This window comes from Chelmon rostratus, chromosome 21, assembly GCF_017976325.1.
Source record: "Chelmon rostratus isolate fCheRos1 chromosome 21, fCheRos1.pri, whole genome shotgun sequence".
Classification (NCBI taxonomy): Eukaryota; Metazoa; Chordata; class Actinopteri; order Chaetodontiformes; family Chaetodontidae; genus Chelmon; species Chelmon rostratus.
Window position 1 is genome coordinate 14,003,824 of NC_055678.1, and position 24,363 is coordinate 14,028,186.

Genomic DNA, 24,363 nt, shown 5'->3' on the forward strand with positions numbered 1-24,363 from the left:
AACATATTGGTTGGTTTTGGCCTTCTCGTTAGAATTTGCTGACAGTCAGAGCAACATAACAGAATGCCAGCCTCTTTAAGTGATTTATCAAATGGAAAAAGCAAATATTTGATGGCTCCAGCTTCTGAAACATGTCTCATTTATTTAAACCATTGCAAACTGAATACATTTGGATTTCTGGACTGTCAGACAATACAAGCACTTTGAAGAAGTCACCTCTGGCTCTGGGACCTTGTGACTGACACACTCAACTGTTTTCTGACATTTTATTGACTAAGAAGAAGAAGAAATACAGACTACAGAGTCATATTGTCTCATTTGAGTGATAACAAGATAAGGACAAATTTGGCAAAATAACTCACGTGCGGTCCTGGTAAACAACAGCAGGGAAAGCACTGCGTTGCATCACAATGACTTGCATTGCATTGTGTTGGGTTGCGTGTTTCACTGTGTTACATTCTGTTCTGTTATTTCTGCTGTTTTTCTTCTGTACTCTGGGGTCAGCTACAACAACAGGCTTACAAGAACAGTATATCTATGCTCAACTCCAGCCTCAGTGCCTTTACCTACCCGCCTCTAGTGGATGCAGACACAATAACGTGTAACATCTGTCCAGGATAATAAAAGGTAATCCAATACATCACCACAACAAACTATCTCACAGACTGGATCAGTACCTCTCTAACACAGTTTGAACAACAACCTAGCGAAATAAACTTCACAGAAGTCATGTGTATTGCAGAGATATTGCATTGGATTGTGTTAAATTGTGCAGGTGGTGGACATGAACACCTTTTATAGCACCCAGCAGGTAAGGTTACCCTAATGTTCTGGCAGAGTCTTTTTCCTTGCCTGACAATAAACATTTCTTTTGTACGTCAGATGAGGCAGTGTTAAAAATTGTGTGTGCTTGAGAAAGAGGAAAAAATGAGACGGATGATATACAGAGAGAAGGACAAAACTCCACACAATATTAGATCAAAAGGTTGGATTTCAGGTGGTGTGGCCTCTTTTGTAACCCCATCTGTTGCTACCGAACCCTTTATGTCATTGCTCATCTGTTTGGGTGGAGTAAAGCTGGCTTGCAGAGGGGCCGGGGAGCCGTGTGGAGGGAGGGGCCGGGCACAAACATAAAAGCCTCGTGTCGACATCTGCCAGCCTACCTATGCCTTCACTCTGCCCGGCACTGCCAGTCCATTAGCATCATGTAGCGTCTGGCGCTAATCCAACCAGGACAGTGCGACCTTAATCTCCCTGCCTGTCACTGAGCTCCTAACACATCTGGCCAGCTCCAGATGCAACAATAACGCCTGCTCCTGTGTGCCCTGCGGTGGGCGTGATAATCCCTGACTTTTTTTTTTACAGCCTCTTCCCAACATCACTATAGGTTAGCCCTTATTAAACTGCACTCCCTAATCAGCTCTGGCATAATGAGTAGCTCAGACTTGTTGTGGATTAGCATGGACACTCGGCACCATTCCAGCCTGATGATACTTCCTCCCTTGCCCATCCCGTACTTGAGAATTGTAGTGAAAAGATGGGACTTTGCAGAGCCAAAGACGCCACAGCTCAGCTCCAGGTCTGAAGGATAACCTGTGCACAAGACAGCACAGTGGACAGTAGACTATCTGAGGGGCAGGGGTGGAAAAAATAAAAAGGGACCAGCTGTGGGGCACCAGCATACAGAGAGTAAAGTTGTGATGCATTTATGGTGAAAGAGTTCCAAACTCTTTTTTGGCATTTATGGCACTAGATTACATTTTCTCCACTAGGGCACCCAAAAGGCACTGCATGATGTTTTCTGAATTCTAAGGGAACACGAGAGAGCACCTCATCACATTTTCTCCACCATAGATATCACAGCCAGCACCTCGTCACATGCATAGAATAAATTCCTATCACTTGCTTAATTCCAGTGCCACTAATCTCACTGTGTCGGCAGAGCCCTGTTATCGCAACAATCAGTCTATCAGGAAATTAACTGTCTAATGGTGGAAGCTAATTTAGAATATTTTCCAGCCACAGCCCACTGTGGTGTCCTGCCAGTTTTCTGGAAATCGGACAGACGTTTGTCCGACAAGTCAGGACCTAACTTATGTTTTTATCTAGCATATGTATGTGTGAGTTTTCTTCTTGAGAAATTTCCTTCGAAATTGTCTGTGCGATGTGTCTATTGATACTGAAAAAGTACAAAAAAAATGTAGCAAGTAGCTGCAGACAAGAAACTACGCTTCCTCTTCCTCTTTCATCACTCCCCATAGACGTGCAGACAAACCGCACTGCCAGTGGCAGGGACAACAGGAAAAAGCTGGTGAATTATCTGAGGGCATTAGTAGTAGAATTGCCCTTGAGCGTGAGCGTAAAAATAACTCCCAAAAAGGGCAGACTTTAAACATACGCTGAGCAAAAACATGTGTTTTATATTGGTTGTTATTTTAAGATGAAAACACAGATTGATATGTTGGACATTTGATGCCCACTTCAACCAATATTTTCCATTTTATGTACACAAAAACACTATTAACCCCATACCGGCGTCCAGATACTGGTCCTGGTATGACTTCATGTTACATTGAAAGAGGATATCTGTACTGTGGCTCATCCCTACTTTGTTAAAACCTCTGTCCTTTGACCCAGAGGCATGGCTGTGCGAGATTACCATCAAACTGCTGTCCGCCTGTTATTTGGGGTTTTTTTCTTGTAGAGAGATCAAGGGAAGGAGTTCCCCTTCTCCGCCTCATTTGGATCACATCAGCGGCAGGTTCCTCGTGGATCAGAGGAGGGGACATTTGAGGATTATGGTCACTCCTCGCTGCCTGCTTCTGTCAGTCTCTGTGCGGCCGCTTGTAACCCTGGGAAAAGCAGCAGAAGTCACAGATGAGCAACATCTGATCCCGACTGATCATTATATCTGGGTATCATTTCCCATTTGCGTGCCTGTGTGCGATGAGTCATCGAGACAGTGAGTCAGAGTGCCAATATAGAGACTGAAACTAGTGACTGAACCGTCTACACTTGTGCATTAATATAATTTTCTAAATATGTGAGTCACTTCATAACCTCACCTCTATATCTTCATCATCTGTCGGTAATGTAGTACCATCAAACTGGGGGCTGTTTTTCATTTTGGAGGAGTGATTTCTCGATTGAGGGTGTTGAAAGTAAGTGATCTGACAAAATCTTCTCCAGAACTCCTTTGATCTCAGAAACACGAAGCTACAAAGTTCTCAAGATCGAAACAGAATGATTAGATCTTGCTCGTGACGAGATCTAATCAAGGAGAGAATCCCGCTCATTTGATGTATTCATTCGCCAAATATCAATCCTGGTGCTTTTTGACTTGCTCCTTAACGTAACCTGACCTCTGTGTTTTCTTTAAACTGTGTGCAGAGAGTCATCAAGGGCATCACGGTGTGATGGTGACTTACACAGGAAACCCAAAAAGAGATAGAACAGAGGGCTCAGGTGGTGATAAAAGCCTAAACCGCAAATTTCCGTCGCCAGGCTCATGTTGTTTTTCTCTTTCACAAAGAAAGAAAGTGCCTAGATGACTGAGGACTACTTGTCTGAGTTGCTCTCTCCTCTTTTTCTTTATTATAGATTTTACAATAAAGCCTATAATAAACAAAAAAAGTGGTGTATCTTGCTTCTAAAACTTGAACCGCTTCTGTGAGCCAATGCAGGGCGTGTTTTTAAAAATCACTTTTATTTACTCTCCAGCAGAGTTTACTTTATGCTCGCCCCCCTCCGAGACAGTCTCCTGCTCAGCCATGCATTACACCCCTCAGTTCTCATCACTTCCAGGTTTTCCTCCATTGTTTCCCCTGTTTTTGTCACAGCATGACATAGCAATCAATAAGCAATTAAAAAAGGCAACATAGCACAGGGCATTGCTTACTTAGTTCCAGTCTATGCTTAGCCTTTGCAGGGATGTGGTGCAGAGATGAGACCGCTGGGGTGTGTTTGGGGCTTTACAGTCACGTTGTCTTACACACAGCCACCCAAGATTTCTTGCACATAAGTATATGACATTTATAAAAGCTCACTGCACTGCTTTTAGCTTTTGTATCTGTGCTCACAGGTTTGATCCGTGAGCGTTTTTTTATTGACTTTACTGTGCTATTTGCCATTTTCCTGACATTTGAAGAAGTTGACTATGCAAGTTCCATGAATAACACCTAAATCTCCGGCTTGTCATCAGTCTTAAAGGAGAGGAAGACGAGCCGGCTCAAGGTCAGACGATACTCAGCAGTAATCTTAACCAGGAAGAGATGTTGAAGCCACCCATCCTGTGCAAAGGAAGAGCTGCTGATGGTTTACAAGGAATTCACACGCAGCGGCAGCACCAGTCACACTGTTTTCCAGCCTCTGATATTCCGCCGTCACTCCACCACGGCGGTCTGCCTTTACGACATTATCTAACAGAGTTGCACTGCATCGCATGACATGACCACTCATCCCCAATTACAGCCATGCTCGCTGTAATGTACACATGGGCCTGGTGAGCACATCAAATGTGTCACTGCTGTGCTGTCTGCTGGGTCGTGGGAGTAAGATGTGTTTACGGCGTGGGTTCTTTCTCTTCCTGCACCTTGTATGTTTGTGTGTGTGTGTGTGTGTGGGCTGTTGTATCTTAATGCTGACACCTCATTCTATAGTCTTTGACCCTGACAGACAGGCAGCCGGGGCAGATGTCTCCCATCAGCCGTGTCCAGTCCACCCCCAACGCCTATGATATGACAGACCTGCCTGCCTGCTTGGATGGCTGTTGGGAGAGGCTTCAGAGGGTGTAGGTGTGTGTGACATGAGTGTGTGGGGAAGGCAGAGAGAACAAGCGAAAGTATCTTCATGTGACATTCTGTGTTTCCTAGTAATGCCTGATAATATTTTACACTTTTTCTAAAAGCTATTATACAGAGAAATACAGCATATGTGTGCTCACTTGTGTGTAAAGTCTATGCTCGCCTGCATTGAAGAGAGTTACTCACTGTATCTGCATTTTTGCACGTTTTTTTTTTGTGCAAGCCAGGAAAAAGTATAAGCATGGTATGTTTTGCATTAATGCGAAGGATGAAAAAAGAGAAAGAAAAAAATCTGTTCAAGTCCAGAAACTTTCCCCTTCTCCCCTTCTCTACCTCTCTTCCTCCTCTCTCTAACACTCTTCGTATTTTACAGGCTGCCATTTCCACTAAATTAGTGCCCAGGGTTTTAATTGCAGTTTATGAAGCTCATTTATTGGCGCGAGAGTCTGTGTTTGTGTGATCTGGCATCCAGCGAGGCAGGCCGGTCCTCTCCAAGCCTCCCTGTGGTTTTGCATTTCTTTTTTTTCCCCTCTCTGTTGTTTTTTTTCCTCCCCCCCTTCCTTTCTTTTTAACACCAGAATGTTGCTGGGCTTAACCGTACATGCTGCTGTTTTTATAGAGAATTAGCACTTCTCTACCCAGCGCTGGCTGTGTGGCTCCACACTGGAAGTGTTGCCTTTAAATCAGCCCTCCCCTTTAAAACCGCCAAGGCACGTGCCAAGAGCCACACATTTAGCACACAGAAGCGAGCATTTCTTAGGACTTTAATCAAAGCAGTAAGAGCATTGAGTAATGTTATGATCTCCAAGCATGATGCTCAATAAATGTAGTATGCCTTTTATGAATGCCATACATGAGGCAGGTTAAAGTGCGGACATTGTTTTCATCACCCATGACGATCTTGCTCTCTCTAAATTTCTCTTTCACTTCCCCTCTGTCTTTCTCTCTCCCTCCACATCATCCCCTCCGTGGCATTCCAGTGACACCCTGGAGGCTAATTAAGCCTTAATTACATTTGTTGGAATTGATTTGTGATTTAGTCTTTCCTCTGTTGTTCCAGCTCATTGGCCCCCATAGAAATGTCATTAATGCGCCATTATTTTCACGGGCGGTCTAATTAAAGGGACATACTCTCTGGGTTTCTTCTGATGAGATGCTGGGAAGGGGAACATGTTGGCGACTGGCACCCCGATGATCCAAAATGGAAGACGCAGTGGGAGGGAGGGGGTGCAACATAACCTTATGTGTGGGTACAAAGGCCCTGTGCAGTCGGAGGCTGCGGCAGGAGTTTGGAAAGGATGTTTCATTCATGTGGCGTGACATGACATTATCACAAGACGTGAAGGTGGAAGATATATGTGTTACGGCTCCACCAGCTTTAAATTCATAGTTCAGTATTTTAAGAAACATGCAGATGCTGAGCGTTAGATGTGAATAATAACACAGCTCTCATGTCTGTACAATAAATATGAAACAACATCCAGGAGGAGGTGAGCTTAGCTTAGCATTAGAAACTGGAGGCAGGGGGAAACAGCTCGCCAGGCTCACTGCAAAGTTCATCTGCTTGCCAGCGCCTCTAAAGCTTAGCAATTAGCACGTTACATGCTATGACTTCCTGGAGTCCCAGCTGGTTGCCTGGTAACCTCACAGTAACAACAAGGGTGCGGATTGTGTGCGGATTAGACAAACAAGAAGGATGTGTTAATTAAATAGATTTAGAGGTTAGCCAGGCTAACTGTTTCCCCCTGCGTCCAGTCTTTATGCTAAGCTAAGGCAATCAACTCTCAGCTCTGCCTTAATATTTAATGCACAGGCTTGATATCGATCATCGCAAGAAAAGGAATGAGGGCATTTCCCAAAATGTCCAACTGTGTCTTGAAATTAACTCCCGACCTTAAAGCCACAGTGGTTGTGGTCTTAGTTTTTGATATGCGTCGAATGCTTTCTCATGCATATTCTGTACTCCTCTGCTGTGAATGATAATTTTTTAAAAAAAGCAGATATTTGATGGGAGGAGGTGGAAATGAAACATACAGAAATAAGACCCCATCACACATTTACGCCAATCCCTTCTGGATCCCGGGCCTAAAGATTTCTTCTTAACAGGTGACCCGAGTAACAGCATCGGGCTGCTTGCAACACAGCACGTCTAAGGAAGCAAAAGCACGCTTGATTCCCCTTCAGAAATAAAAAGCAGAATTTGGAGTTGGCAGTTGTTTGTGCTTCTTTTAAAACACTGGTCTTTCCTTAGGGAGGCTTGTGGGAGGGAGAGGGAGAGGGGGTTTTGTGGTGCATTCACATGTGGAAGCTCAAAGCAGTAACAATCTTTCCCAGCCTGCTCTGGCCTCATATGGCCTATGGTATCCTGCTAAGAGCCTCATAGCACAAGACTTTTCCCTCTATCTCCCTCTCTCTGACTGCTCCTCTATCTGCCTTTGCTTGCTCACCAGCTCGCTGCCGGAGCGACTGCCTGCCACTCTCCTCTGCCCTCAATTTTAGAGCAATTCTATCAGTTGTCTGCATGTACCCTTTCTGTCTGTTATGATTGTGTATAATGGGAGTCAGTCCAACATGCCGGCTGGCAGTCTGACGGGCATGTTGGACAACTGCTTCACAGTCGGCTAGGCTGGTGAGAGAGAGGGAAGGAGAGAGAGAGAAAGAAAGAGAGAGAGAGAAAAGGGCGGAGGGGAGGGGACGGCAGAGCTGAAGATAGAGGGAGAACAGGGAATGGGGTCACTTGAGTTTATTGCTCATAGGATATCAAGCGGCTCACTCTCTCCACCCCGTTTAGTAGTTTGGCTCTTCTGTTACCTCCCTCCCTATCTCATCAAAACCGCCATCTTTGGGAGTGTGACTACAACAACAATGTCCTTCATAAAGCGAACTCCGTTTTGAGCCCCGGCTTAATCATACCATGTAAACAATGATGATGAAGTTCAAGCGAGGCATTAAGTAAGCTTTAGCCTTGCATTTCTTTCATACAGCACTGGCAAAGCTCAGCAGACTATATTAAATGCCCTGAGAGGTGGTGCTTTAGAGCTGATACACGAGAAATGTTCTGCTTTGTTACGTGTTGCTTCGCAGGGGAAAAAGCCATGAAAAGAGGCTGTTGAGCAATGCAGAGAGAAGTTAACTATGTTGGGAGTATGAATTGTCCCTAATAAAGGTGTTTTCCTTAACTTTGCCAGGTCCCTGCAATTGCTGAGTCATCTGGAAAAAGCAGCGCTCTCGCATTCTTTATTCTTGGGTAATGCACCATAAGAGGACTTCCATTTTTAGCTTTACAGCAAATTACGTTAGGCCACAGTTCAGTGAGCGCTAATGCTTTGAAAGTAACAAAAATCGACGGAGAGGGATAAAAGTTTTTTGATATTGCTCAGACTCTCTCCCAGCACGGCCTCCTTCATACCTCCTCCCAGCCGCTGAGTGGGAAAAGAATGGGTTAAACCTGTCTGCGGCCCACATCTGGGAATCATTTGAAACATTCCACAAGGCTTACCACATGTTTTCAGATGGACTAAATCCTGCAAAAGGCTCGGCTGTCAGAGGTTTGAAAAATCATCTTTTTTTTTCGCCAGGAGGGGAAAAAATGAGAAAGAGAAAATTAAACTGTATAATGGCTTTTCTCTCTTGCAGGTGAGATTAGGTAGGGATGTGGGTGGGTGTGTAGGGCCGTCCCTGTGTGTGGCACTGGCACTGGCGGTAGTGTGTGCGTGTGGAAATGTGTGTTTCCGTGTCGTCTTGCATGTTGGTGGCATGTTATTTGAATGTGTGCTGAGTGAAAGCTGTTTCTTAACAGCCACTTGCAGTTCAAAGGAGGCTTTGGGTCCTGGCTAACTGTTTCCATGCGGCTGATACGATCTCATCTGTGCTCTCTTTCTTCCCCCCTCGCTCATTTCTTCTTTATACTTCACAACCTAGCGCCATAAAGTGAACCAATGTGAGAGCTATGCAGCTTTTCAGCACGCCTGTCCAGACACACTTGAAGACACGGGTGCCACATTCAGCTACTGGCAGGGTAGCTGCTTTTGAGAATTGAAATGGTGCAGTATCTTCATCTTCTCTGTGTATCCAGAGAGGCTCTTTTATAAAGAACAATCGCGTAGCCTTCAGCCTCGCCACGACGCACTTACTATGCTGGCTGAATGACGGATTCCACATTGGACTCTACTATGGATGACAAGCTAATAAAGGGGAGTCGCAGAGTGATGAATGGTTGGCTTCTGGGAGTTTCAAATAAATATGTGGTTTTAAGAAGGCAGCAGCAGGCTGGACGAATTACAAGTCATGGGACTCAGTGGATGGTGATTGACCACCAAGCCTTGGCACCAGGTCTCAGGTCCTCTCCAAATGTATACCCAAGAAAGGCTGGTAGGCTCCCGGCCGATCTGACGTCAGGCTCTCATGTCGCCCCGTTGCGTTAGACACCGCACTGTAATTGTCCACTGACATTTGGGGAACTGGAAATGATTCTCTTGGGTGTGGGTGACGCCGTATGCAGAGGAGGAGCCCCCTGCCTCTCTGTCACCCTCCCTTTTTTTTCTGTGAGCCAGACCGTGACATGTGGTATGTGACCCCACGCCGGGGGTGAAAGCGTCGATCAGCCTGGCTAATGTTACCACACTTTGGAAATAGCTCTGGACTTTCACACTGGACAGTAAATAGGCACCCGACGTTTAGAGGCGGAAACTGGTGACTTGTAAAGTGAAACATGAGAGAGCTACTCCAATATGGTCCTGTAACAGTGACCATCTACAGGGACTGTTACATGTTATGGTTTTCATAGGAGGGGTTCACAGGATTAAGGCAACTCTATGAAGCCACTGAGAACTTTGGATCTTGTTCCTGTATGTATCAAGTAATGCAGTGGTTGCCAATTATTTTGGTTCTGCTGATAAACAAGTAATAACGTTCTCATTAGTTCGTCAATTAGTTAGCTTTAGTGGTACTGGCAGGTGCATTTTGTTTCCATTGGATAGAGCCAGACTTGCTGTTTCCACCTGTTTCCAATCTTTATGCTAAACTAAGATAATCAACTCCCAGCTCAAGCTTCATACTTAATGCAGACATGAGCGTGGTGTGAATCCTCTCATCCAACTCTCAGCAAACTATTCCTTTAAAGCAAAGCAAAGTCTACTTGTGACTCGTCATCACAGGTTACAGGCTGTGACAGAGAAAGAGTGATATTTTCCCCTTACCGCATTCGATTAATTCTTAGACGACTAAATGGGTAAAATGATCCAACTATCCATGGCAAAAAAGCTAATATTAGAGGACATTCTAGAAAAATAAGCAGTTTTTATGTAGTCTGTAGATTTTTCCTATTCCGTTAAACACCTTGGGACCCCTCCAACGTCGTCTTGGAAGATTCACATCCTGAGCTTGGATATCACTGCATGTATCAAGGAATCAGTGGCTATAGCTCCTGAATCTCAATTTGAACAGAAATATCACCAGCCAGTGGTAAATGTTCTACTAACCAAAAGCATAGACAGTCGTTCTGTATGCACGCTGTACTTAATCCTTCATGCCCATGTCAGGCCTGTCTGTCACTTTTAGTCGTTCCTTTAAAGTCTTGAAAATGGAGCAGCCAGCACTAGAAATCTTGGATCTTCAAAGCATGTCCAAACTCTGATTTTCTGTCTCTGTACGGTAGCCAGACACCAAGCAAATGCATGCGCCTCACAAGCCACTGTGCCTGGCCTGATGTTCTGAAGGTTTGCCTGCATGCAGGGAGGCTATGTAATGCATTAAATGGAACATGGGTCACATGGCTTGTCACTATGCTTGACATGTCAGTTCATACACTGTACAGTACACCCTGAGATGCAGTCTATATCTGCATCTCAGTGCAGAGGGGAGCTATACTAGACTGGAAAGCCATTAAGATTCAACTCCAGTAACTTCCAGTGTAAACCTGGCTACAAGTGGAGGATGCAGCTGGGCTAAGGAGACCCCAGAGGCCTTACTATCCAACCTAGAGATATGTAGAGGAAACACAACGCAACATAATACAAATCTCTACCGCAGCTGAGTGAACAAAGGCGTGCCCATCAAGTTCATGTGAACACATGCTAAATACATGAATGCTGGGCCCCAGGTCCACCTGTCAGAAGGCAATGTCATGTCTCCAACCATACTGCTATGATAACAGCTACGTACACATGTACATACTTTTAGCATTTCATGACTCCCTCAGTCCACAGTAACTTGCATGCCTGTGTGTCCCATGTCAACCCCCCCTCTGCCCACCCCCGGAACTGCATTCCTCACTTGTGTGGTGATGTGTGACAACTGACACAGCTTAGTGCCACTCACAGCATTTGTATAAGAAAGCCTTGAAGGCAGCAGGGGAAACAAGGAGGATACTGTCGGTGGCAGTCTCTCTGCAGCAGTGTCAACGCTCCCAGGAAGAAAAAAAAGATGAAAAGCAACTGAGAAGGTAGCAAGGAGGCAAAGCGTGTCACTAGCTGTCTTGTGGCCTTTTGTCCAATCATATGGGACAAGAGGTTTCACATCTACCACCTGTCACAAAACTTTGCTTTCTCGGGTGGAAGGCTGTTGAGTGTAGCAGTCATACTTGAGAGACAGAGAAGAAGCAGTGCTTTCCCCTGGCACACAACTCCTTTGCACGCAAACATGCTCACAGATGCGCACACTTCTTCACGCCTACTGTATGCACACCTCTGCACACACGCACACTTACGTGTACCAGGGCACATTAAAGCCGCAGATAAGCTATTCTAATTACTGATCAATCTATTTATGTTTTTAATCAACCAGTTATTTGCATGGTCAATAAACTGTGGAAATACCAATTACAAATTACCGGAGCTTCAGTTGATATCTAAAAAAAATCCACTGCCCATTTGTTTTATCAGTGGTGAAAAAATCTACATGGTTTTCCATTTACATTAAAAATAAAAATGAGAATTCATCATGTTTTTGAAGCTGTAAATGATTATCAGAGTTTTCACCAATTAATGTACAGTTGATCGACAAGTAAATATGCTGGTCCATATGTATGGCTGCACACACAAACCTGACACCCTTATTGCTAGTATTGTCTTAAATAATTGCTCACATATTATACAAACAATTTGGTTTTTGAGCTTTCTTTGCTCATTTTCGTTTTTTTTTTTTTTTTTTTGCATGTACCCAGTTATGACATCCATCACAGAAGAAGGAGTAACATAAAGACATACACAACAGTACACAGATAACATATCCAGATGTCGATTAAGAAACTTTTAAAAGCCATCTTTCTTAAACGTGCAGTAGAAAAGTGAAATGCAGAGTCAGTGAGCACCCAGCTGGGTTTGCTTTTAGACAAATGTATAATTTGGCTTTAAATATAAAAAAAAGCTGCAGCTCTTTATGTGATCTGGCGGAGAGTTCATCTGAGTAGTGGATTTAACACAAGAAGCTGACTGCCCAAATGCAGTGTGACAAAAGGGTACAGTACAATCTGTGATGGAAGATATTTTAGAGCCTTTAATGGTGTTCTCAGCAGGAAGGAGAGGCATAGTCACGCAATGGAGAACAGGCCAGATTGTTTAAAATTTTATACAAATGATACATATTTGAATAAAATCATGACATTCTTCAGTTTCTCTTGTGTCCCTAGTGATTTTCTATGGGATGTTCCTATAATTACAATTAGTAGCATGATTACAACAGTCTGAGATGTGTACAATTTTACATTCTTGTTTCTTGAGTATCTATTTCAGTGGTTGTATAATGAATGCATAATTGTTGTGTTGGTATTCTTACATTCAGAATGTAGCATTCTTTATTTTCCTTGCAAAAGTAAAATAGCTTTTCATCTGTTTTGCCAAGATTCCACACATTTTGAGGCTTGTGTAAAATCAGTATTACATTTTGCTGTGCTTTCCTTTGGCTTGTTACACTCTCTGTTGCAAACTTGTGTGCGGTTGCATTACTTTTTAAAATATCACAGGTTACATAAGCAGACATTCACTGGAGACACCATTGACTTTAACCTCACATTAAAGGTTAAGTACAAAGTTAGTTCTTTTGCAACTCAAGAAACTGTGTCTTTGGCTGCCAGACTGAGAATAGAAAAGGGAGTTATGTGCAGTTTAGTCAGTAGATTTACTCAAGTACTGTACTTAAATACAAATTTTAGGTACTTGTACTTTATTAGAGTATTTGCAGTTTTGCTACTTTATACTTTTAGGAAGGAAAGGAAATATTGTACATTTTATTTTACAACATTTATGTGACAGTTACTTTCCAGATTGACACATGATCAATTTATTTAACATGATGCTATAGATTAAACTATCAAACAGTACTTAAAAAAATTACAAATAGCTGCATGTGTGTTAATGCTTTTGTTAATAATATTCAGATAATAAAGAAGCCTATGATTACATTAAGATAAAATAAGATAAGATAAAACTTCATTAATCCCATGATGGGGAAATTAACTTGTTACATGCAGCAAACATTAAAATGTAGACATAGGATGATAAAAAATAGTCAATAAAAAAGGGTAAACAGAATAAAAAATAAAAAAACAGGCATTGTACATTATATACAAGCATGTGAGAATACTTCCGCCACAAGAGTATAAAATATATGTCGCCTTCAGATAAATGGATAAGAAATATAATGTTAATAGAGAATGGAAATATACAAAAACAGTAAAGAAAAAATATAATATTGCACAATATGTAAAGGATATGAGTGTATGTAGGCATAAATAACATTAGTGCAAAGACAGTAGTTTTGTGATGTATGAGAAAAAGAACATCAGCACAGTCTTTATATATTTATATATATTATACTATAAAAGTATATTATAATACTATGAAAGGGACCATAATGCCCCTCAAGTGCTTTTACTTTTTGCTGTCTAACAGTGATGCTACTTTTACTCAAGTAAATACATGAGTACCTGCTCCACCTCTAATTTTAGCGCAGCATAAAGAAGCTATAAGAAAAGGCAGAAAACGAATGTGCCCTTGCTGCCGCGCATCATCTCAGCACAGCTCGGAGCACATCTGGAGGGAGCAGGACATCCACTTCTGAGGACTGGCCCCCTGAAAAGGAAAGGGGCGGGGTCGGCGCTGGTGTTGGATTTCACAGCCAGCGAACGTGACTGCAATGGTTGCCTTCGCGCGAGCGGTGCCAAACTTGCCTGCTCTCTGAAAAAAGCGGCTCGCGGTCTCTCACCTACGGTTTGCCGAGGGCAGGGGCGGGAGGGGGGGGACCGATGTCACTCGGCGCTCGTGAGAGCCACCGTTCGCAGATCTGAGAGTCGGCAGAAAACTTTGAAAAGAGTGAGAGCACCGCGGAGAAATACAGCTGCGCGGCCAAACTTCAACCAGCAGCAGCAGCAGCAGCAGCCCGGGGGGACCGGGAGGAGGAGTCAACAGGTCCCAGGTATTACCATCCACTTGTCATTGACAGCTTGTCAACATTTGACAGCGTGCGTCCAGGTCTCAGCCTCTGTCGGGGGGGGGGGTCAACCGGGAAGCGTATTTAGCGTTCACTGTTTCACCTGGACGATTTTGAATGCGTCATGGACGTCTACGGTTGATGTACGAGTGTGACAGGGGTTTTTTAAACGCTGCTCAGTGTCAAGAAATAAGTGGACTGAATAACTGCCGTCCAAAACTCCTGCCAAGTTGCTAATTCATGGCGACCACAGAAAATGCATTTTCGAGCAGAAACTGTAACCGTGGTTGTCCGAGCTACAGTATATTCAGTGGAAACGACGACAGTTAGGGCAGCTAGCATGCAAAGCTAACGCTCGTGAGTGTAGCTCGTGAAGCCGTTGTGGATGTACCGTGTTTCAGCGCTGACAGTTTGCTAGAGTCATTTAGCAGAGCCAACCTGCTAACCATCTAGTTTGCCACTTCAGAAAAGTGTTGCTATGTGGCTTTAAATCATACAATGCTGTGTGTCCCGGTGTCTGTACACACTCCCGATTTGTTTTTGCAACGTCAGGGCAACGAAATGTGGTGAAATATGTATTTTGTGTCGTCGTGCATGTGCAGATTTTGGTCAGTGTTGCTCCGTTGTGGGCTGCTTTAAGCATGGGGTGAACTTTGCTCGAGTGCATAGTATACTTCGCTGTTGACACCGATCATATCAGGAGCCCACTTCCTCCCAGTGTGCTTGAAATGGATGAACAGGCATAGCTCACAGAGGGGCAGCCACAGCCTGCATTCTTTTGATGTGCTCTAATACTGAGCTGGAAACTCGATGACCCAAAACACTCATGCATTCTTCTGTCGCAAAAATGGAGCCTTTAAGTACCACTGCAAACTGACAGATATCTCCACTAATTTGTCAACACCCCCGATTAACACCTGTCGGGATAGTGTGGCAATTTGAGGTGTCTGGATCCCAGCAAATTAAATGTCAGGACTGTGTTATAACATTTGAGTTGCATACCCTGCAGCATCAGAAACCTGCAGTGTTACCCGATGAAATGTTGTCATGTAAAACCACAGATTACAGTGCTTGTTACCCTCTATTGAAGGCTGTAACAAGTACTTTCTAGGTGCTTCCTTTTAATTTGAGTAATCTGCACTTTATGCATTTGGCATAGGGTGATTTGTTGAATGATATTTTATGATACTACAGATTTATGAGGCCTTACTCAACTCGTTATGCAGACATGGCAGCAGACTGATTTTTCTGTGGGGTGGGGCTGGGAGAAGAAGATGCCCTTTCCTGTGGCAACCTGTGACATTCAGAGAAAGATGCATTAGAGGCCTACCCACTTAGTGGGAAATTTCAGGTGTCTGAGGGTTTTCTCACCCTGTCACCTCCCCTCTTGGTGTGATTCACAGTTAAATGTTGTGCACCATAACTGGAAAGGTTTGGGTTAAATGCAAGATTTTATCCCTGCCCTGTGACTGTCACATATGATAATCATTTTGATGATAGCCATTAGTTTTTTTAATGTGCTGTCTAGCAGTTTTGTGATACATGGTCCCACGTCATTCCCATCAATAGCTGTGTTTCCAAAGCAAAATATTGCAAAAAGAAGAATATGTACAAATTAAGTGCGTTTCCATTAACTGGTTTTGAGCAAATAAACTAGGCTGCGCAAAACCTGTTAATAATGGAAACTGTTGATCAATCGAGAGCTAAATGCTCACTAAATCAGAACTTATTCAGAAAAGATGTTTCCATCTCCCCTTAAGCGCATTAACTGTTTTTCAAAAAGGCAAAAACCAACTCAAGCGAGCGTAAAAGCTTTTTTCCGAAATTGATAATACATTACCTCAAAATGTGCAAAAAAATATGTTGCTAAGAAAGCAGCTATTGAATTCTAGAAATATAGTTCCTGTTTCAGTGATCGGAGTAAGGTTATCTGAAAGGTATGAGGTGCTGTACTCATAAGTAAATCTCACATATTAACTCTTTAAGGTCTAATTAGAAGGGTTTGGGGATAACTGCTCAGTGTTGTACTGTAAAAAATGCAGGGGTGTTCTGTTGCGTAACACAAGGCAAGAGTTTTTTGTGATGCTGTCAACCCTCTCTGACAAGCGCCCACGGGAAGTTGGTTCTCTCCTCGTGTGAGTAGTGCCAGTTAAAAGCCTCGCACGCTTCGGTTTCACATGGCACTAAATGTGTCATCATCGCTGAGGCTGTGGCACACTCACTTTGTCCCTTCACATCCCCCACCCCCTCATCTTGTCCCTCTCCTTCCTCTGCAGATTGTAAAGTCAACTGTGAATGACACTGGAAAGGAAATTTTGTCTTCTTTATTCTGCAAACACAGTAGTGGTGAGTCAATAGCTCCTAGCTCTGACAGTTTTATGTGTCACATTTGATAACAGTTTCATTTGCTCATCTTGTGTGGAACAAATGATTATACAAGATGGAAGATGAAGAGTTAATTAAGGTCGGTTGGATTGTTTTAATTTGGAGACATTTTTTTGCAGGTTACGGAGAATTGGCCAAATTACAGTTTCTTGAACTTCTCTTTCAAGCAATGGTCTAAAACTAGCATCAACTTTGTATGTTGAATTCAGAAATCTTGAGTGACCTGTTTTGATATTGCATGGCAAGTTAGAGAGTGGGTGCAGTGTGTCTTTCCATCCTCTATGTATAGATGTTATCATCCATGCAACTCAGTAGGTCACCTTATTGTTGAATCAGGCAAATCGGCCTGAGTGACAGGGTGGCATTCTGTGAAAATCACACACACACCACCAATAGTGGTAGGTGAAAATGCCAATTTTGAGACAACATGGCAGAGATATACTCTTGGCTGGATTTGGCATTGGACCTAGGGTTCTCTAAAAAAGGCCTCAGTGTGTCAGGTGGTTTAATTTGGTTTGGTTTGTAGTGGTCTACACACAGCCCCAAAACAGCAGCCTGCTCCCCTGTTGTTGACAAGTCAGGCTGACTCACGAGGCTGTGGCTATGCAGCACAAACTCATCAGGCACTGACAGATGAGGCATGCTCCCCACAATTGCATGGCACCCTGGAGATGTCACCCAGTGTTTGCCTACCGGTAAACACCTCTACCCAGTGCCACCCACACACTGCCAGATTTTGACTGCCGGTAGCTGTTTCTGGAGTAGGAATTGCTTATAGTGAAAAGCCATGCTGCAGAATTAGTTTCACTCTCTGTATGTAGCAGAAACCAATGGACTAGATTTTAGAATTTGTTTGGATGTGTGCATGTGCTGGTTTACCAATTTACTGATGTTGCCATGAAGAATAATTCAGTTTGCCCTGATAGAGAAACGGTTACTTCTACAAATGGAGTCCAGTGGAACAAAGCAGTGTAGCTTTACACTAATAAAATCAGCCTTGACCTAAATGAAACAGGCCCCAACTCTGTCAGAATAAGTAGAAATAAATTGGGATATTACAGTGGTTTGGCTGTGGTGCCCAATGACGTCGTCATTGCCTTAGGGACTGGGGCGAGTGTGGGAAAAAGCAGGAGAGAAGAAGGGTGGGAGCCGATACCAGGAGAGAGTAGCCGAAGCCTAGTGGGATTTTTTTTTGGAGGGGGAGTTCTGGAGCTGCTGTGATGTTGGGATGTGGGAGCTCCACTTATGTCGGCGGGCGGCAGTTAGACAGGCCTGCTTTTGCATGCTGATTCTCTTTCCGCTGCTTTCCACACAGCTCTCTGGACTGCCCGGCCCCGCTAGCTTCGCAACATTTAACTACCCCCCTTTCACACCGCCTCCTTTTATTCCTCTTTTTATGGCTTTGATGGTATTAAATAATCTTTACGTGTCAGAGTGCACAGCTCCCAGTGTTCATGTCGGGAGAGCGAGAGAGCAATTAGGTCAGAGTGGTAGAATAACTTGGTTTCATCCCAGCCTTAAAGCGGCAGGGTACCTCACTTCAATTTGCTCTTTATATTCACCTCAACCCTTCAGAGTGAGATTTTCAAAGAGGTCCAAGGCCAGTGGGGTTATCAAAGCACTCAGAGAGAGAACTTTGTATCTCTCTGTTATATAGTCTCATGATAAAATGTCCCTGAACGGATCATCGGTTGTGATATTTTAGGTTCCTCACTATGTTAATTTGCCTGAAGAATCAGGCCACGTTTGTCTCCTTTTTTCCTAATGAGGCTGAGCTAAAGACCCATATAGCCCATTATCCTGGTTATTGATTTGGAATGTGTTTCAAGCTGCAGATTGTTTTGGTAGACCTTGAAATCATTGACATATTTATCTGCAGAGTTGTTGCACTGCTTTTTCTTTAAGACAGATCTTCAAGACACATGCAAAACAATAGCAAATTGAAAGGCTTGTGTTTCTGTTTGACTTGTTCTCACATGATCTGTGTTGTAAAGTTTCCCATAGGCTGTTGTTCCATGTTTGAGATTGCATTTCTACCATTTGGCATGGGAATGTTCTGGCCCATGTCACACTGTTTCATTGCCCTCGTCACAGTGTTTCATACTATTTTCCACACTCATTTTGTACCTTGGCTTTTTACGAAAGTGTCTCTGCCCAGTCGGACAGTCCCCCGGCGTGACGGCTGACATTTCCAGTGAAAGAGCACTATTGTTGGTTCTTAATCCCCCTCCACCCTCCTCTCCATAAAACAATGGTATCAATTGCTTCCACTGAGTACATCCACAGCTCTGTGTGAGAGACAGACTGGCCGGGCCTGTTAGCTAGCCTGCCAGCCATCCTACCAGGCAGCCCGGCCGACCTCGTCGTTCCTAGTGATAGCACTGTGCTGCCCACAGATTCCTCCTCAGGCATCTGCGCTAATATTATCTCCGTAGCATGAGAACCTTGATCGTGGCTGCACTGCCACCTCGTAAATGCACAAATAATGGCTTGTGTATATATTTATTTTCCCGGGGAGACAGTGAAACAGACCGGTGGCTTCGACACACCCCCATCCCCCACCTTCTTAATGAATGGTCTCCATTCTATTTTCCTTCATTTTCCCCAGGACACTGCCATTAACTTTGACAGATGATATGTTCTTTCACTGAAACAGTGATCCTGAGCGCACTGTCACTGGAAATTGGATTCGCACACCCACCCCCTTGCTGCTTGCCTTTTCTCCATCTCTCCTTTTCTCTCCGTCCTCCTTTTTCCTGTTGCTCTCTCTCAGTCTGCACTGAGGGACATGCTGTTAATATTCCTTTTAGAGCTGCACTGTACAGCCGAGCTGCCAAGTTAACCCTCTGTTGCCATGAGTCAGACAGCTAGCCAGATAGCTGGTGTCACTTACACAGATGTCTGACCAGCCAATCTGTCCTTAAGCGCTCCTTGACAATACCAACACTGCTCTGTGCCCAGTGCGTGTCTGCAGTCAGTTATGACCTTGTAGTGATTTGTGGTTGGTTGCCTAGAAGAACAAAACCTTCCATTTTCATATTTACTTTGTTGACACTGGTATCATTTTAATCTCAATCTTTTTTAGGCAGTTTGGCAAAATTGGACAATATAGTATTACAAAAAGACTCCTCAGGTGCCAGACAGAGAATATTCATCTAGATAAAAAGAAGAGACTCTTCACAATGGATGGCTATAGAGTATGGCTGCAAGTAATACTTACTTTCACTATCTTTTAATCTGCTGATTATTTTTCCAATTAGTCTGTTATTTGTCAAGTGTATAAAATAGTGAACATGTTAATCCCAGCTTCCTATAGTCAAAGGTGATGTCTTTGGATGTTTTGTTTTGTTCCGACCAACCGTCCAAAACCCAAAAATATTCAGTTTGCAGTGATTCAAAACAGAAAAACTGAAAATATTCTCACTGGATTAGCTCTACCTCAGAATGGCTGGTGTTTTTCCCATAAAATATGACTGAAACGCATAATTGATTATCAACCAAATCCACTAAGTTCCAACAGCAGTCTGTTAAGACTATAGTAGTTACTTATCATCTGGACTGCTCTCGTCATTGCAAACCTAGTCTCCACAATTAAGAGTGTCCTGAGCAGTGGTCATGTCCAGTTTCACTGCACAAACCAAAGCATCTTAACACAGATTTCAGTGGAACAAATCCTATCTATTGTGCCTCCTGTGTGGGCGTATGTGACAGTGTATTACCCAGCTGTGGTTGCAGCTGCTTGCACATTAGCTTGAGTTGCTAGGCCACATTTATCAGTGTGAAGTGAACACCACGGTGGAGAGATAATGGTCCTGAACAAAGTTGATACCACTTTTGCTTCTGCCGCTAGCTCTAACAGCTAGCTGGTCATAAGCGGCTCAGCTCATAGCATCGTTATCATACTGCTCTGCTGCCTTGGCTTGTGCCCGCCAAGTCTAGTCTATGTAGCTAGTGAGGCACTGCTACTTATTCTGTCTCCATGGTCTGTCATCACAGTGCAGAAGAGCCATCGCACCAAATCACTGTCATGTTGAAATGTTGCAGTACAGAGTCTGTTAAATGACAGGATTCCTGTGTGTGCAGCTGCAGGAGCAGACTGCAAGTCAAAAGTGCCCCCAAAAACAGTGCTAATTACATTTACCCTGTGGAGGTTTATATAGTTCTAATCAATCTTCCATTTTTTGTTCCTATAAAAGCTAAACAAATGTTTCTTGTGTTAGTTGTTTGCACATTAATACACTGCATGTACAGTACATGTATTTGTGAGGGAAGTATTTCATACCCAGCAAACTAGGCCTCTGCCTGCTGATGTTTGTCAGCGAGAAACCACAACTTGTGTATGTAAATGATACTCATTCAGTCACTGAGACTGTGAGACACTATCAATAAAGGCGGATCCTTTGATTGGTTTTGTACTTCATTTCATGTCAACATAATTTCCATTTTTCTTGGCTTTTTGTGTCACAGTAATAATTCTGTAATATGGCGCACCAGGCAGCATATGGCTGCCATTTATGATCAACAGCCTCTGTAAAGAGGTGACTGGAATATGCAAATGTGTGCATGCTAATGGAATAGTAATGTAATGAAGTACGTTGTAGATGGACAATAATGAGCTCTGGTTATAGAGTGTTGATGGCTTCTTCTCTGCCAGCCTTTGTTGTTTCACAAGCTGCAGCTTTCTTGTTTGTTCTTGGCATAGATACACATCATCACCCAAAACACATGTGCACACATACACGTTCACACACAACCACACACTCCCACTCACACAGACTTAGATACATCAACATTGCATTCTTATTGATTCATGGCATTGAGTGAAAAGCATATTGATAAATACCTGGAGTACTTGCCCAGTAAAATTGTGAAACTAAATTGGGCAGAACTGAGACAGATGCGGCGCAGTAAATTAAACAAGCAATCTTCTCTGTTGGGTGACAGCACAATGGTGATTAGGGCTTCATGTGAGCTGCCCTACATTATTTATGGCAGTGCTGTGGGCTGCCTGCAGTTGAATAAACCCACAGTCCATTGACTGGGCACATTACGGGAGGCCGTCTCGTAGTGAGAGGGGGAGTTAAAAATGGCTTTATTTCCTCTCGAGGAGGTCCATTTTCATCTAAATGAAGGTGGAAGCCCCAAGCGTGTTGTTTCCAGGCCCTGTGTGTGTGAAATGTGTTGACTGTGTTCCAGGAGGCTTATCGGCACCACTCTGCTCCGTGTTCTGGGGCGATTCCTGCAGAACCTCTCATTTGTACACGTCAGCAATTTCTAGTTTTCTTAGTCACTGCCTAGTCAACATGGTGCCCTCTGCCAATTCGACAATTTTTTGTCCACACTGTACTGACATTAGTATATATATATAAGTATCTGATTCTGTATTTCTGTTCTTCAACAAAATAAGATATATTGAATCACCTTGCATTAAGACAACACAGCCTGCACCATTGCATTCATTTGGCAGTTTTCCTATGAGAGTTTGTGCTCTGCATGTTTTGTATGGTATCCACTGGTTGATATGGCCTAAAATTTCTATCACTGTATTTATTTGTTTTTCTTTATGCTGTCAGTATTATATCACAGTATCACAAAAAATTAAAGGAATATAATGTAAGGAACACATCTTAGGGAAGAAAAAATGACTAAAAATGGATGTTTATTGGCTCCAAATAGGAATGGAAATGAGATATAGGTCTACATGTGCTATGGAAGGAGTAACCTGCCCCATAATGTAGGTTAGTTATTAAATGTAACGTGATTCATTGTAAGAGTTAGACAAGGGGTTGGATTGGGCATGTCAACAGCATTTGAGCTTCAGAAATACTTGGGAAAATATATCTTTTGCAGACACTGCTGCACTACTTGTCAAGTAAAAGAGCTAAGCTACTGATGATTCAGAAAACAGAAACAGAAATTAGCTTCTGTCGCTCGTAATTTTACCTGCACATATTTATGTTACAGGAGTAAGTGTACAAGTGTACACACAAATAGGTGTGAGTGGGTAACTCCAGTTCAAATGCATGTTTTCACCCCCACAGTAAAGCACATTATTTTTAATATACTGAAACTTTTACCATGGTCACAATGTTTTGTCATGGCATTATGTCACACCAGTATATTTTCCACTGCTAGAATAGACAAAGAAAAAAAGTGTGTATCGTATCTGGCGGGAAGGTATTTACCTTTCCTCATACACAGCATCACAGGCAGCACTGTTTTCACCTGCACTGAAATAGAGGCAAACAAACTCACTCTATAAATCCAAACTGGCTTTACTCGCTATCGCTGGCCGTCTGCTTGGAAAATATTAACTGGAACTCTTGGCTGCTGTTTATTTGTTCACACTACCTTGCAGTTCCCTTGCTTGCAACACAATGCTGTGCCTTAAGGACTTAAGGACGGGTTCCAGTGTTTATAGGAGCGCAATGGATTATGATAAGTGAAGGATCAGAAAGAGATTGAGCTTTATATAATCCATTAAAAAAAATCCAACAGATCAGCTTGGGACACACCTAGTTTAAGCTTACTACAGCGACAAGCTTTTTTTTTCTCTTAAACCAAAAATCAAAGACAAAATGGATGAGGCTACACCTGGACATCCTGTTGGAAAACTTTAAGATCAGTACACCAATAATTGTGAACCCGATTAATGTATTACTGATTTTCCTCTTAAACCAATAGCTGTGCATGTTAATACAAACGAGTATATTTATTGATGTTATTTTCTTTGTGGATATTTTGTAAAACCAAACAGTGGATGTATCATTTATCAGGTGAACAGTGAAGGGTTGACGCTCGCAACCACCTGTTACTACAACACATGTGCACAAATTATCATAAACAACTGCTCTTTAAATGTACAATAGTGTTTATTAAACTTCAACAATACTGATCAACAATCAGTAATCCCTCAGTCAATAAACATATGTTGTCCAACTACAATGGCTATAACACAAGCAACAACACTAACAAGCATAAAGGCAACAGGCAAACTTGATGCACATGTAAATGCGTGTGTGAAAGAGCAAGAGAGAGAGAGCGAGAGAGAGGAAGAGAGAGAGAAGGCAAGATGGCAGACATGGCCGTGTCAGCTACATCATGCAAGGTTCAGGACTGTGAGACTTGACAAAAAGATATGAAAAGCACAATGGAGGACGTGTTACACTTCTCTGACAACAAGATGGCAATGAGCAAAGCTGAGTTATACTACCACTATCTGCACCTTTACGCTATGTGTGTGAATGCCTGTAAAGGTGCGTTGATGTGTGTGTGTGGGTTAGTAAAAGAGAGAGAGAGGGAAACACACTCAAAGCGAAGCAGAGGGGATCCTAATTGCAGTGGAAAGACACAATAACTGTCTGCAAACTCAGCTCAGAGTTCGTTAGCTGTAGCTCTGGTCTTTTAACTGCTAAAATGCAGCTTACCGGTTTAACACAGTGGCAGAAAGCTAACACAAAACATAACAAAGCCCACCAGCGGGGGACATACACTCAATATAACGTGCTAAGCACACAGGAACAAGCAGTAAGCTGAACGACTAAGGTATCTCAACAGCAACAACAGGATGGTTGGTCTGTTAATTTCATGAGAGTACAGTAAATCTTATACAACTATGAAGCTTGCAGTAACACACAATTATTATCATCATCGCTTCAGAAGTGATTAACATGTGTCAGTCGTTGATGGTTTAAAGGCAGGCAGCTCTTCTTATTCAGCGGAGAAAACAGTGGAGAGTCGACTTAATTGA

The 24,363-nt window shown here is 43.1% G+C and overlaps 1 protein-coding gene across 4 annotated transcripts in view; it reads left to right on the top strand.

Moving 5' to 3' along the window:
- Positions 1-14,055: 14,055 nt before the first annotated feature.
- The window catches only part of raraa (retinoic acid receptor, alpha a), a 143,118-nt gene continuing 132,810 nt past the window's right edge, over positions 14,056-24,363 (top strand). For all 4 annotated transcript variants that reach the window (XM_041962248.1, XM_041962251.1, XM_041962247.1 and 1 more), the window contains exon 1: positions 14,056-14,213. The gene's annotated coding sequence lies outside the window, so the exon portion shown is untranslated. The remainder of the gene's footprint in view (positions 14,214-24,363) is intronic.